This window comes from Larus michahellis, chromosome Z, assembly GCF_964199755.1.
Source record: "Larus michahellis chromosome Z, bLarMic1.1, whole genome shotgun sequence".
NCBI classification, from domain to species: domain Eukaryota; kingdom Metazoa; phylum Chordata; class Aves; order Charadriiformes; family Laridae; genus Larus; species Larus michahellis.
Genome location: NC_133930.1, coordinates 77,231,343 through 77,245,474, shown reverse-complemented (window position 1 = coordinate 77,245,474; position 14,132 = coordinate 77,231,343). Strand labels below are relative to the sequence as shown.

Genomic DNA, 14,132 nt, shown 5'->3' with positions numbered 1-14,132 from the left:
GGGAAAACAGTCATTTAGTAGGGGAAAAACAGAAATTTGGCGGCGAGTGGGAGCGGGGGGAGCCCCGGGGAGCGGCGGCTCCGGCACAAAGGCGGGCGCCGGGGCCGGCCGGGGGCTCGGCAGCGCCGGGGCGGGCGGGGGGAGCCGCGGTGGCGCCCGGGGGGGATCCCGCTCCCTCCCCTCCCCTCCGCCCGCCCCTCCCCGGCCGGCCCCCGTCCCCTCCCTCCGCTCCGCAGCCGGGGCGGGGGGCGGCTGACAGCCGGGCCCGGCGCCCGGGGAGGCAGAGGGGGAGAGGCGGGCGATGGGGAAGGAGCCGCGCCGGCCGTCCTGCGGGCGTCCTTAGGGAGAATCAGGGGGCGGGAGGGGGCGAGGAAGAAGCAGGGGGGGCGTCCCCGGCCCCCGCCCCGCTCCGCCGCGCCGAGGAGGGAGGGCGGACCACGATGCCCGGCCGGCGGGCGCTGCCCGCCCGCCCGCATGGAGACCGCCGCCCGTAGCGGGGCCGCCGCGCCGCACCGCGGGGTGAGCCGGGCTGCGCGGGGGGAACGCGGCGGGGGGAACGCGGCGGGGGGAGCCCTGCGGCCCCCGGGGGGCGGAGGGACGGGGGCGGTGGAGGGGGGAGCCCTGCGGCCGCGGGTGCGGGGGGCTCGGGGAGGCGGCGGGAGCCCGGCACGGCCCGGGGGGCGCTCGGGCTGCGGGAGCCGGGGCGAGGCGGCTGCTGCCCCCCCCGCAGCTCCCCCGCCCCTCGTCCTGCCGCCGGGATGCGGCAGCGTGCGGGTTTCGCTGCCGCGCCTCCGGCCTCCCTGGGGTGCCGGTGGTCGGGGAGGCGGCGGAGCCCGCGGGGCCGGTGCGGGCTCGCCGGTCGCCAGAGGGCGAGCGGAGGAGGAGGAGGAGGGGTGGCCCGCCGGGGCGAGGAGCGCGCTCGGACGCGGTGACCGCGGTGCCTTTGCCGGGGGATGGGGGGCTCTTGTCCCGGGAGAAGGTGTCGGGCGGCCCCTCGCCCCGCCGTGGGGCGGCGAACCATAAATGTTAGTCCCCTGAGCTAAATACCGGGATCTCAAGGGTTAGTTCTAGGATCTCAAGGATGGCTTTTCCATTGCCGTCTCCTCCAGGTAACCGTGCTCCATTGCCGTCTCCTCCAGGTAACCGTGCTCCGCCAGGACGTGTGCCAGTGGTGGTCTCGCCACTGGACTTGGCCAGCCCCTTCCTGGGGGAGGCAGGAGAAGGGGCCTCATGTGCAGCAAACCTCCAGAGATGGGGCATCCACAGCTTCTCTGGGCAACCTGTTCCAGTGCCTCACCACCCTCACAGGAAGGAATTTCTTCCTAATATCTTATCTAAATCTACCATCTTTCAGTTTAAAACTGTTACCCCTCATCCTGTCACTACACTCCCTGACAAAGAGTCCCTCCCCATCTTTTGTTTACTCCCCCTTTTAGGTACTGGAACGCTGCTAGAAGGTCTCTCTGGAGCCTTCTCTTCTCCAGGCTGAACAACCCCAACTCTCTCAGCCTGTTCTCAGAGGATAGCTGCTCCAGGCTTCTGATCATCTTCATGGCCCTCCTCTGGATCTGTTCCAACAGGTCCATGTCCTTCTTATGTTGGGGACTTCAAAGCTCGACGCAGTACTCCAGGTGGGGTGTCATGAGAGCGGAGTAGAGAGGCAGAATCACCTTCCTCGACCTGCTGGCCACACTTCTTTTGGTGCAGCCCAGGATACAACTGGTTTTCTGGGCTGCGAGCGCACGTTGGTAGCTCATGTTGAGCTTCTCATCCAGTCAACGCCCCCAAGTCCTTCTCCTCAGGGCTGCTCTCAAGCCATTCTCCATCCAGCCTGTATGTGTGCTCTTTTATTATTGCCCTAACTTTCTTGCAGTGTGGCTCTGTTTGGCATGATCTCGGGAGGACTGTGATGCAGCACTTTTTCTCCTGCACACTGTGCAAGTTCCACTGCGTGCAAGGTTCAATGGAAGCCGTGTCTTCTCTGATTTATTGACTAGATTCAAGAGGAGACCATTACTCAGGACTCAAGAGAAAGACAAGGAGTTCGCACAATCTGTACGCGTAGTGCATCCAGACGAACAATTTGAAAGGGCTGCAATTCATTTCAGCACTCTGCTTTGAAAGATGCTGAGTGCCCAGGGTCCAGACAGTTCTGCAGAAAATAGCAGCAAGACTCCTGCGGTGTGCTGATGTTGAATGGGAATGTTTTGCTTCTCTTGGGTTTTCTCTGATGGTAGCCTGCAGGTCAAAAACTCTTTGAAGCCAGGTGGCTTTGTTTAACCTGTGAAAGACTGCGCTACTCTCTTTTCCACTACTGTCTTTTGCTGTGAAAAGCACTAGAACAACTTATCTTAAGATCCTTCATTTTCCACAGATGAGGATCATCAGTCAGGTACCTTCAGCAATAAATTAGTCCCTGATCTGGGGATCTCTTGACTCCAAACCCTTCAGATTCTGCTGCTTTTGGAATTTTATGATTTGACAGGCCGATTTTAAACCACCAAAACATCATGAGTAGCAATTTGAGATAAGTAACGATGAGTGATAATCTGGGTTGAGTGAAGGTCGGGCTGCATTTTAGCAAAGTGAGCTGTGCACAGCTTACTAAAGCTGGAGGACTTGCATCACCCTTTTTGGCTCAGTAAGAAAGGCAAACACCGCTCCCTTTGGGACAAAATTCAAGGGGAGTCTGGCTTTGCAATAGTTGCCTAAACCCTGCAAACTCTCATTTCCTTCTTCAAACCCAACCAGTTTTGCCTTGCAGCAGTAACAACTGCCATTGCTAATAAGTTTCCTTGGTTCATAGAAATCCTCTCTCTCATTGGCAGCACGGTTCAATTGTCTTTCCGCAGGAGGAGCTGCCGTTCGAAAAGCTTACACATAGCTGAAAAGTTCAGTTCCAGTTTCGTCTCTCCCAAATGCCAGCGAGCTCAGTTCACAGCACTAATACTCAATGCATGCCACGTGAAATATAGCCTTCATTATGCTGAGAAATACTCATTACTGCAGTCCCATCCTGTCTGCCAAGGAACAGGCACGGCACGTACCCTGCTTGTTTTCTCTTTGCTTAATTGTTCAGTTCACTTGGTGTCCCCAGACTTGCACTTTCCTCCTCCACTGAGGAAATCAAGCTTGCTATGCTTTGCTCTTGTCCTGCTGCTGTCCCTTTAGATCTGTATCTTCGCTGTTGTTGGCTGGAGACGTCATCTTCTCCCTCTGTGCAGTAAGCAAGGTGCAGGCAATTCCACAGCTGAGCAGTACGTCTTCCTCCCCAGGAGACCAGCAGGATAAGACCTGTCCATGCTGATAACTATTTTCAACATATAGTTCAGTTGCTACTAAAACTCAACCTGCAAATTAAAGCCAAGGAGCCTTTACCGAGGAGGTAACCGATCCCTGGTTTCAGGGCACCTCTAGGTGTTCAAGATCAAGACGCATTTATCCAAGTGTGCGAGCAATACGAACCATAATTCATTCTTTTGAAACTACAAAGACAGATAGCAAAGGCTACTAAGGCCTCCAATTTCCATTTTTCTTAAGATGATAAAAAACAGAGCCCCCATCTCTTCCCATGTGGCTGCTGTCCTGCCGTCCAGTTTCACTGTGGGGAATGTCAAGGCTGTGTTGGAGCCCTCCTGCACAGCGCCTGTGTAATGGAAATTCAAAGGCAGCCAGAGCCAAGCCATACCATAAATGTGAAAGGACCGTTAAAAAAATACCGTGCTGTAAAGTGTTGTAACAGAAGCAGCATAACTTTCTCCTTTTTTATGGGATGAAGCCCAACATAAATGAAATAAGAATTTATTTTTTTTCCCCCTGTGGTTGCCATAGTTACTCTCTGGACAGAAAAAAGAGAAATAAAAATCCACGCCTGAAGGGAAGATCATCGTGAACTTTTTCTCTGGCAAAAGCTGATAAAATAGTGTAAGATTTGCCATAAAGGAACTAGAGATAAAGTTTTGATGCAAATCTCTGCTCCTGGCTGGGACTATCTCTGATTTCAGTGGCCGGATCTGGGTTTTTATGGGGGGCTCGTCTGTCACTGAAATAGACTCATTGCAGGTACCCGCTCCGGCTGAATTTCTCGTCTCCTGTCACTGGCTGATCTGGTGCCCTTTGACAGAAAGCACACACAGCCCAGCTCTTTGACACACTCAGTATTTTGTGGATGGCAGACACTGTCTTCTGACACAGAGGAGGTAGATATCCCTTATATGTGTTATACACACTCGCATGCACCCAGGCAAAGTGATCCATTCTCATTTATGGCAAGGGATACCTCGCAACTTACACGAAATGAAGGATGCAAATATGTACTGTGGAGGGCAGTGTTTCTCAGGGAGAAAAGTGCGGCAGTGACTAAAACTACAAGAGAGGAGTGAAGTAATTTGCAAAATATGTCCTCTGTAGAGAAAGCTATTTTCTGCCTATTAATTGCAAGTATGTAGACGGCTCATTATAGGAAAACTGAAGGACAGAAATGGAAAATTACTTATGGAGTATACCTATCATTTGCCATTGCAGCTGTAGAGGTCTTGGAGCCATCGCTTTTTATGTGTGGTTTCCTGGGGTTTTCCCACCAGCTCTTAAACATTTCTCCAAACAGGGTTTCTATAAAACCACAGCCTAGACATACGTTAAATCAAGGTCCTAAAGCAGATGAAACTGTATGAGGAGATGCTGGAGAAGATCAAGGCAGCACATGCAGTGCCCAACTGTCAGCAGTGTGGGCAGCGTATAGAAACCCTGTAGCTAAAGGCTATCAAAGGTGTCTTTGGTAACAGAGAAATCCTTTTATTTTGTTCAGTGGTGACAGAATCTTTGGTCCTGGTGCAGGTCACAGCAGAAAATGCCGGTGATGTCACTCGAGTCATATTGACTTGAAATTTGATCTGGTTTCTCTTAATCACTGGATTAACATTCCTGAAAAATGCTACCATTTTCATATACATCAGCCACAGCTATTATAAAAAGAAGACACTTTCTCCAAGGCAGAATTGTTTTAAAAACAGATATATTGGAAAAGACAGAGAGTATGATGTCCACAAGGAACTTTACTCTTCAGGGTTGTTTTTCTCTGGAAAGTGCTCAAAATCCACAGTGAAAAATGGCACAAAACCAGAAAGTGAGAAAGAAAGAGAAAGAAGGAAGAGAGAGAGAGAGAGAGTGCTCAGAGATGCAATTGGAAGCACTTTTAGACTTCATGTTGTAAAAACATCTTTAGACCAATGAAATGGGAAATGGAAAAAAGGGAAACCACCCCCTTATTTGCCCTGCCATGGGAGTAGCACCATTGGCAGATGCTGAGGGACACACCTGAAGGCACATACCTGCTCTGAACAACAGAACATAAGGTTTTGCTTGTCTGCATGCTTAGAAGTGATGTTTCAGTGCTGCATGACATTTTGGCAGTTCTTCCCTTGAAAGCATGGCTGAAGCTTTTGAACCACAGTGTCTTTATGAATTTGCTAATCCAGGTAAATCACTCCTCAAGTACTGTAAGCCCAGACCTGATAGAGAATGTGTCCTCTGTGTTGGTATCCTCTCTAGGTATTAGCCTCCTCTCTCTTTTTCCCATCTTTTCACATGTGTAATTAAACAGCGCATTTCCTCGGCGACACAACCTAGGAAATGCGCTCGGCCTTCCCAGCTCTTCTGCCAAGCTGCAGATGGCAGCTAAGAGAAGCTTGAATCCCTCTTTCATTTATTTCTGTAAGTGTTTCCTCAGTGTGCCCATTATGGTTTATTTTCCCGTTTGTACAGAACCTGTGTTTGCAACAGAACCACAGTTTTTTGGCTGAGTTTCTCACAGGTATGTTGCTGAATAGAGTAGAGAACCACTCGTCTACTTCCGGACCAAAAACATTTTCTTTACATGTCAGATGGGTTGTTTATTATTACTAGTATTAATTTTTTTTTTCCCAGGACTAGGAATGTTTTGGAACAGGAGGTCAGAAGAAGGGCAATATAAAGTAAAGGAGCTTCACGTAGACCCCTTAAAGCAGTTCACCGTGATGGAAAAGAGGCGGATAGCCCATGTAACAAGAGGCATGATCAACAGGCGTCTGACAGAGGACCGAATGGTTATCTCTGTTTTAAAAACACCTAAGTCGTACCACTCCCGCGGGAAGAGCAGGCTGCCCTTCACCTGCCCCTTCCAGCGCCATCCAAGCAGGGGAGCTAAGGGAATCACAAAAGCTCTTACTGTTTTCTTCCAAGTCCCCTGTACCAGCCCTCCTTGGCTGAGGGTGACCCCCCAGGCGTGGCCAAGATCAGGCCGTGGAACGGCCATGGGTTTTCGTTACCACAAATGTTAGTCCCCTGAGCTAAATCCCAGGATCTCAAGGGTTGGTTCTAGGATCTCAAGGATGGCTTTTCCATCGCCATCTCCTCCACGCTCTCCTCCAGCTAACCGTGCTCCGTCCTGCCGGGCGTGTGCCAGCGGTGGTCTCGCCACTGGACTTGGCCAGCCCCTTCCTGGGGGAGGCAGGAGAAGCGGGGGCCTCCTGTGCAGCCGGCCAGAACAGTGCTGGCTCTGCCGGGCTGCAGAGGGATGCTGGTGTTCAGCCAGCAATGGCAAACAGGAATTCACCCACCCAGTTTATCTGTTACTTGAGAGATGCCGTTTTGTTAGGATGCCACTCAGAATCTCAAATTCCAATACGTTGGGCAGGAGCTACAAGAGCGTGTGCCACCAGCTGCCCTGCAAAGACAAAACAGAAGTTAATTCTCTGTCGAGTACTGGGAGTGACACACTCTACAACATTTCCGTAAGTCAGTGAACATCACCTTGGGATGTGTACTAGTTAAAAATAAGGTTTTCCAAATGCTTCTAACTGCTAAATGGTTCCCCTGACAGGGTTCATTCACAGCACTTAACAACTTTTCAAGTCAATGTTGGTAGTTAACATGAGAATAAAAAGTCCTCCAGGAGTCATCTGGGAAAATGTAGAAGAAAAAAGCTCATCTGTCTCCTTTTAACTTCCAACCTGGGATCTGGATTTTCTAATTCTTCTTTTTCTGGGAAGGAAGGGGGAAAAAAGAGCAAAAAGTTTCTGCAGAAGCCTACATCTCCTTCAGAACAGAAGCGTGTGCCCACCTATTTACAGTGTCCTGGTATGGAAATGACAAGAGGTAAGAAAAAGGTCCGCAGCCATTTCTTTCTGTCTTCTGTGATCTGCTGCCTGGCTTCAGCCACACTTGGCCGGGTTGGAAAAAGACCAAAGAGATGCCAAAGGAAAAACAGATTAAAATGCAAGACACTTTTCTAGACTGGACCTAAACCCAGCAAACCTTCCTAGCTTAATGCCAGCCAGCCAAGTGTTCTGATCTTCAGTCTCTTTTTATGTTCCATTCGTAAGAAGTACTGTGTTTAACTTAGACCGCTAGAGCCCGAGATTGCTGTTCAGGGAATTTCACACAGACAGTCTCAAAGTGTGCCCATGTCGGGGATGATCCTCTCTGTCCACGCCAGGTAACATGGAGGGGGTCCTGTCACAACTTCTGTGGTGAGTTTGCCCAGGCTGAAGACTCTGGGACGTGGTAGGGGAGACACAGGAGAGGACTTAGTGTCCATGGAGGAATCCTGCTCAGCTGAGCAATAGCAAACACAGTAAATTCGTAAGAGGGGACAACAAAACCTTAAGCTCCTGATGCACACCCCCTTTGCCAAGAGATGTCCTTGTCCCCCGCGCCGCTGGTGTCCAGCCCCTGCACATCCCGAGGGATGATGCCAGTCCCCTGCCGGCACTGAGCTCCAGGGCCAGGTGCCTTCATGTGCTGTGTTGGACTGACCATCCCCGCGGACTTTGCAGGTTGCGGAGCCCCACAGACCCACCCAGGTATCCCGAACTCACAGCTGCTCCAAGGTCATTTATTGCAGCTGGAACCGGGACTATGAGTCTTTGGGCTGAGCTCTGTGCTCACGACACCCACCCAAGTCTTGGTCCAAGGGGCTGCTCTGCCGGTGGAGCCAGCAGTAGAACCATAAAGGCCAATTCTCATACAGTGTTATCCATGCAGATAATAAGAGCCTGCATTATTGCAATTTTTATCATTGCAGATTATTGAGGGACGATTTCATGTAAAAAATCAGGAATTTGGGGATGGGTTCTGGCCGTTGATTTTAGTCATTCAGTGATCATACGTAACTCATTGAAGCTAAAATTTTCATAAGAAAGAGTCAACTTTAATACACTTTCTACCTAGCAATAGTAATCACAGTTTGAAATTGTTAAAGTATCTTGCTCAGACATTTTCAAATCAAGTTTAAAAATGCTGTTAAAGGTACCAGGAAGTGGATCTATAACAAAAACATATGAAGGTTAACATAAAGTGAAATGTTCCGAATTAGAGTCCATGTTTCCGCCGGGGTAGGTCTACTTCATCACATTTTCAGCTTACAAGTATTTCTTCATGTGCTGATTTCTAATGGTGCTTTTGGGCGGGAATACTTCTGGATGTGAAAAAATTGTTCTTGTTGGAAAAGCTCTTTTTTGTCCTAAGTAAGTCCATCATTTTCGTTCTATTTCTCCTGCTCGGTCACAGCACTGGAGTAAAGGAAGAAATTACTGCAGAGTGAAACTCCTTAAACACCGGCTGTTCTCTCCCAGCCTCAGATCAGTCATGCGACGTGCAATTAAACTAAGACACCCAAGGCACAGCGCTACAGGGACAAGAGAACCCCCGAACACAAACCCAACACCCTTACTAACTGTCAGGGATTCAGATTTGCCGTACATTTCTGACACATGTATTCTGCCTCACATACTTGGTTTTCCAGCCATTTTCAGGGGCTCTGTGTGGTCCCGTGGAGGAATGTTCTGTCCTTCATAAACGAATCTCTCTTCTGTTTTCACAGGGGTTTCTGAAGGAGGAGGGAAGGGCACGTCCATCACATCGCGGGCCTCGTGCTTCCCTCTGCTGCGCAGCCAAGAGAAAAGCACGGGCGTGCAGAAACTGTTTCCCGAGCTCCTGATACTCTGAAATGTTACTGTGGGCCTGTCCGGAGTGTACGGCCCTAGCAATACTGTTTGTATCAACACTGTAAAATAAATCTTATTAAAAGATCCATTTTAGATGGATGAGACCTTTTGTACTGAAAATAAATTGACTTGATACAATTAACTATTATTCCCAGCTTAGTATTTTTGGGGCATATTTTGCTGATGCCAAGACTTCTGTGCTTTTCCACTGTTACGTCCCGGTCTAACTACGCTGGGCCGAGGAGAGGTTCACAATGATTCCAAGCGTGAGATTAAGACACAAACAAGGTCAGATGCCACTCGCTGCAGGTTTATTGTTATTTCCCAGCAATAGCCGCTGAGACAGCAAGTTCGGAGTAGACAGGGTCTGGCCGCTCTCATAACCAAAGCCTACACCCTTTCCAGCTGGTGGCAGTCTCGGGTGGTGACTGATAAGCAAAAGAATGGTCTGCAGAAAGTGCTAAATAGACACAAGCAAGCTTCTTGTCGGCTTGCAACCCTGCCACTGATTTGCAGAAGCTTAAGCAGGCTTTGAGACAATTATTTTCAGGTTCCAGTCTCTTACACCCGCCACCCTCTTCCTCAAAATACAATGTCTATAAAATGCATAATTTTGCACTTTATCCTGGAAAAGTCCTCGCTCACTGTTTTTCCCAGCAAGCTTTGATGTTTACCTGGGCAATCGGAGCTGCGGGGTGGAGCACGGTGGTTCCAGTTCTCGTTTTTTCCGCTGTGCAGCTGATGGTGATGAGGCACCGATGGTTTGGCAAAGGCACCCGCCATGGGCTGGAGGTGTCTTGGGAAGGAATTAAGGGTGTGGAAACGCTGACGCCCAGCAGCCTGGAAACAGGGGTTGATTTATGCTGGTGCCCGGTAATGCCGGCGCTTTCTGAGTTTGTGCCCCTCTTGTGACTGCTGCTCCAGAGAGGAGAGGCTTGGCATGGTTTTGGCCAAGATGGGAGAAACCCAAGAGGTGTCCTCAGGAGCGGGGTGTCTCAAGATTCCCTGTTTGGTCTGTAGATTTTGGGTGCAAAACAGAGACATTGAGGCCAGAGCACCCATCTGTCCCTCAGCCGGGGAAGCAGAATCAAGAGGGCTAGGAAAGAAGCTCTGGCCCTCAGATCTTGCCTAAGCTGAAGCCAATCATTCCTGCATTCCCGGACACACAGGAATTGTTCAGGGCACTGAGGGAAGGTGAGGATGGGTTCGGGTGTAAATAGAGGACAATGTTAAGAAAGTCCTTCGCCTGTCAGAACCGATCCCTTCCTCTTGATCTCAGGTCACCCCTCTCCGAAACCAAAGCGTCTCAGAGGCACAGGCAGAAAGCCGACAAAGCATTTCGTGGGGGCAAACACCACTTCACATGGGGAACAGCTTCTCTGCACCGTGCTGGGATGACATCCGTTAACAGGCACATTTGGTGGATGGGGATGTGTCTGTGTCTGTTCTCACACCTCCTGTGCGAAAGGAGGAAGGAGTCTGCATTACGGAGAAGTGTTCAAAATGCTGCTTTCTGGGAGAGAAACAATGAGACCTCTAGGAAGGAGCACGCTGCCGCGATTCCTACTGCCGTGAATCATGCCAGCTGCTGAAACCAGCAGCAGAAAGATCAGCTCTCTGCACCCTCTTGTGAAAGTTCTCCACAATTACACCCTCACGCATCCACAGGCCACCTGCACAGGATAAACGGCTGTGACACCCGCACCGCCAGATGCAAGCGCTGAAGAACTGGTGCTGCCAGCAGCTGTTCAGCACGAGAAGCACTAGAACCACGGGAACTCACTGGGTTATTCAGTGCGTGCCTTGGCAGGTCACTCCCTTCCACACCCGCCTTCTTCACTGCTCCCAAGGATGACTGAAGCTGAGATCTGCACGCACATACACAAACCCACCGGCACAGCACAGACACCTGCTGCAGGACAAACATCTGCCCACCTTGGAGAAGTTCCTGCTTTGTCACACTCTGTGGGGTGCAGAGACAAGCGCTGGAGGTGGCAAGCTCATGCCGGCTCCTTTGATTGACCATAACTGAACTCAAGCTCAGTAGATTATTCATTTTAAATAGGAGTCTAAATTTCCTTTTTCATTATTTTATCCATTTACTCTTTTTTATGCTACTTTCAAGTTCTGTACATGCTTCCTTTGGTGTTTCTACTCTTCCTTTCTTTGCACCCTCCCGTCCCTGATTGTCAGCTGAGGTATTTTCAGACCTTTTAGGGTCCTTTTTTTCACCCACCTGGTACCAACACAATAATAATTCTTATTATTTTGCCCTGACCTTCCTTCTCTTTGGGACACCTCCAGAGCACGGTATTGTCTGCCTTCTTCGGTTGTTGTAGTGCAATTAGTGTGAAGTGATCCATGGAACTACAGCTTGAAACGGGGGTTAGAGAGAAGGGTTCCTTTTAAGCTGTGGGAGTGTTTCCCAACCTCTCCTGTACCATCCTCTCAGAAATATCTCCTAGGGAGAAATCCCTGGGCACATCACAGCAGTATGAACAAGCCCACCTTCCTCAGCCTTCAATACCGAATCTCAACCAGTGCTGGCTGGCTAAGTAGTTTAGTTTGTATTCAGTACAACTGAAACCTCTAAAGCAAAGTTCCTGTCGCTTTGGTGAACAATCCCCAGCCCAACCGTAAACCTAACACTGCCAAGTCCACCACTAAAGCCTGTCCCTCAGAGCCACACCTACACCTACCTCTTTTAAATACCCCCAGGGATGGCGGCTCAACCGCTTCCCTGGGCAGCCTGTTCCAGTGCCTGACAACCCTTTCAGTGAAGAAATACTTCCTGCCTTTTGCTCTGGTGTTTGGAGAACACAATAGCAGTGGGTGTCAAGGAAGCATGTCAATAGGGACAGAAAGAAGGGAGGAAGAGAGGCAGAAGAGGGAGGGGGCAGAGAAAGGAAAAGTGAGGGAGGAAGAAAGGGAAGGAGGAAATCAAGGAAGGAGGGAAGGAAAGAAGAAAGAAAGAAAGAGAGGGCAGAGGGGACCGAGCGAGAAGAGGAGCCTGTGTGCCGGGTTTGGGAGGTTTGCGGAGTGCCCAGCTTGGTCCCCGTGTTCAAGTGGTGCTCCCTCCCCTGAGGTGCGGGTGGCCTTTGGTGGCTGCTGCCCCCAGCTTGGATCTGCAGTGCAGTCTGCAAACAGCAGCTGTAATTCACACCAGAATCCACTCCCTCTAGCGCATATTGGCACACCCGTAATGAGGAATTCAGTGAAAATTGCCCCCAGGGACATTAGAAGATACATTTGTCAAAGGGTGGACGGAGGTTGGAAGAACAGCAGGCTGTTATGGAAAGGGAAGGTGAAGAACGGAGTAGGGTGACCAGCAAGAGGTGCTGTCACTGTGAAAGACTGCTTCGCATCAAACCAGCCTTTGCTGCCACTGATCCAAACCCAGAATGGCTCCAGAGCTCTCAGCGCCCCTGCTCGTCTTGAACTGGCGTTAAGGTGGTCAGCTGCCCGCCAGTTCTGCACATCCATTTCACTCACCGTCACGGATGCATAAGACGTTAAAGGCCTCACTGAGCACAAGACCATGCTTGATAAACTCCCAGGCAACCCTGAACTTGTTTGAGACTTGCTGCTCCAGCTGGACGCACATGAACTGATGGGGGCTGATGGGGCTGGCCAAGCCAGGGTAACTGGCCAACCAGCACCCATCAAGGTACTGAAAGGGCTGGCCAACGTCATCACAGGACCTCTCTCCATTATTTTTCAACTGTCTTGGATGTCTGGATCGGTCCTAGTCGACTGGAATCTGGCAAATGATGCCCCAGTTTTCAAGAAGGGAAAGAAGGAAGACCCTGGTAACTACAGGCCTGTCAGTCTCACCGCAGTGCCTGGTAAAATTATGGAGAAGGCTCTTCCAGGGGTTCTTCGAAAACATTTGAGAGACAATGCAGGCATTGGTCATAGCCAGCTGGTGCAGCCCCATCTCAAGTTGTGTGTGCAGTTTTGTGTGCCTCATTATAAGAAGGACATCAAACTATTGGATTGTGTCAAGAGGAGGGTGACAAAGACCGTAAAGGCCTTGAGGACAAGACATAGGAGGAGCGGCTGAGGTCACTTGGTTTGTTCAGCTTGGAGAAGAGTCTAGAACTTCCTCAAGGGAGGCAGAGGAAGGGGAGGTGCTGATCTCGTCTCTCTAGTCACCAGCAATAGGACATGAGAGAATGGAATGAAGGTGCATCAGGGGAAGTTCAGATTGGACATGAGGAAAAGCTTCTTCACTGAGAGGGTGGTGAGTCTCTGGAACAGGCTGCCTGAGGAAAGGTCAGAGCACCAAGCCTGGAAGAGCTCAAGGAGCTTCTGGACAAAGTTTTTAGTCATATGGTTTAGTTTTAGGTAGTTCTGCAAGGAGCAGGGAGCTGGACTTGATAGTTCTTATAGGTCCCTTCCCCAGGCATGAAGAGGAGGTGGTGGTTGTAGTTATTCTGCACTTTAGTATGGCTTTGGATACGGTCTGTCACAGCATCCTTCTGGACAAATTGTCCCGCTGTGGGAGGAGCAGGTTCACGGTGTGCCGGATGAAGAACTGGCTGGACAGCAGGGTTCAAAATGTTGTAGTGAATGGGGCGACCTCTGGCTGGTGACCGCTCACCAGCAATGTTCTTCAGGGCTCAATTCTGTTCAATATTTTTACCAATGATTGGAGTTGAATGCACCGTTAGCAAGTTTGCTGATGATCCCCAGTGCAACCCAGCCAACCCAACCCAGCCACCACTGTACTTTCTCTCCAAGCTGGTGCTGAAGAGGCTTCAGCATAGAAGATGACACTTCCCCACCACAGATCTCCTGATACCGTAACTGTGGCATTTGAAGAGAACGTGAGGGCACACGGTATATGCAAAAAGATGACATTTCAGCTCGTGCCATTTGTCAACATCTGTACCTTCCCAAGTTCATGCTACTTATTCCTTCTCTTCTGGTGCTTTTTCAGTATTTCCTGTCTCACTTCCCTGCCCCTTCTCTGTGCCTGCTTGACAGCCCTCACCATAACGATGTTGGCCTGGCCGATGCCAGAGAGTGGAGAGAAACCAGGGCAGAAGTGCCGGTAGCTGGGCAGAGGGAGGGACTGGATGGAGGCGGAGGGCATGGGACCTGCGGCCAAAGCAGCTTCCCCTCCTGCCCGCTCTCTCGCGTGGC

The 14,132-nt window shown here is 50.5% G+C and overlaps 1 long non-coding RNA gene across 1 annotated transcript; it reads left to right on the top strand.

Moving 5' to 3' along the window:
- The first annotated feature begins 248 nt into the window (after positions 1-248).
- Positions 249-9,118, top strand: LOC141736387 (uncharacterized). The gene is made up of 3 exons (XR_012584947.1): positions 249-519; positions 1,140-6,770; positions 6,860-9,118. It is a non-coding gene; the product is annotated as an uncharacterized LOC141736387 (long non-coding RNA).
- The last annotated feature ends 5,014 nt before the right edge of the window (positions 9,119-14,132 follow it).